Source organism: Mizuhopecten yessoensis, unplaced genomic scaffold, assembly GCF_002113885.1.
Source record: "Mizuhopecten yessoensis strain PY_sf001 unplaced genomic scaffold, ASM211388v2 hete_35932394, whole genome shotgun sequence".
Taxonomy (NCBI): Eukaryota; Metazoa; Mollusca; class Bivalvia; order Pectinida; family Pectinidae; genus Mizuhopecten; species Mizuhopecten yessoensis.
This window is the reverse complement of record NW_018481340.1, coordinates 1-1371: the sequence shown is the minus strand read 5'-3', so window position 1 is coordinate 1371 and position 1371 is coordinate 1. Positions and strand designations below refer to the sequence as shown.

Below are 1371 nucleotides of genomic sequence, written 5' to 3'. Positions count from 1 at the left end.
AGGAAAGGAACCACAATCAGGGCCAGACCCATAGACAGACATCTGCAATGTACAATTGCCCATTGATAAACATTTGACCATAGACAGATAATTGATCATAGACAGATAATTGACCATAGATAAACATTTGACCATAGAAAGATATTTGACCTTAGACAGAAAATTGACCATTGACAAATATTTGACCATAGATAGATATATAACTGTACATATATTCGACAGTAGAAAGATATTTGACTGTAGACAAAAATTTAACCAGAGACAAATATATATGGGAGGAAACTGGAGTAACTGGAGAAAACCCATGTGATGGGGTAGGTGACCCCATACCTTTTCACGTCCGATCGGGGTATTGAACCCTGGTTGCCTTGATGAAAGGGTTATATATACCTATCAACCTAATGAAGAAAATATGCTCCAATAGAACCGAAAAGGATAAGGACTATTCCATAATAAAATCTATGGGGGAGGTGGGAGGCACATGTATTAATATATTATGGGTGGTGGGGTTAAGTTCAGATATGTCTGTCATTCCTGACATTACATCATTTATATTATATGAAGAGTGGTATAGGGTCTCAGAAAAAGTGCATCCCATATGGTTATTTCTGGAGCAGCGCTAAGTAAGTGGTGATAAATAACAGACTAGCCTATTTTTATGTAATCTGAGTAACGATATCAATGAAACATTGTCTGAAATATCATTTTACTTAAAGCATTTCATAATCTTATATTTTCACTATTCATCAGAATAATGATCTAATTATCCGTCTTGTAAACAACCATGCTGGGCCTATGATAGTTAACTCAAATGACTTTTATAATTTAGTATCACAATGGCTGCATTTATCTGTCAATCCTGAATGCCTGTTCCTGCGGACTATGACATAACACGATTTCAAGTACCGTTTCTCCCGATCCATGGCACCATTTAATGCTGCAAATAACAATCCTCCGAGCACCAACCAGAATGCAAATACAGCCAGAACCCGGGGATCCATCAGAGACTTGATGACAGGTAAACAACCCATTGACCAATCAAAACAAAGCCACCAAGGGTTGACCAATAGGAAACCGTTGATGGAGTACAGATAGTTGTAGTTCAGCACCTGAAACACATATCAAAAACTAACTTCAAATCTAACTAGTATCTGTTAATTTTAGGGTTGATTCAAGAACTGGAAATACATGTAAAGCCACATCTGATTTAAACTCCTGAACCTTCAAAATCCAGTAGAATGAGCACTATTAACACTGGGCGAACATGTATTATTTTGATGAAGGGCGAAATTTTCACTTTGTAGAAAAACATTCTCAGTATACAGTAATACCTACCCTTGTAAGTTTTCTGTTAACAAAGGAATGTGGGTT

At 36.7% G+C, this 1371-nt stretch overlaps 1 long non-coding RNA gene across 1 annotated transcript; it reads right to left on the bottom strand.

Moving 5' to 3' along the window:
* Positions 1 to 1363, bottom strand: LOC110444000. Its single transcript, XR_002462176.1, has 3 exons — positions 1336 to 1363; positions 907 to 1109; positions 1 to 42 (listed from the first exon to the last, which is right to left on the bottom strand). It is a non-coding gene; the product is annotated as an uncharacterized LOC110444000 (long non-coding RNA).
* Between the last annotated feature and the right edge of the window lie 8 nt (positions 1364 to 1371).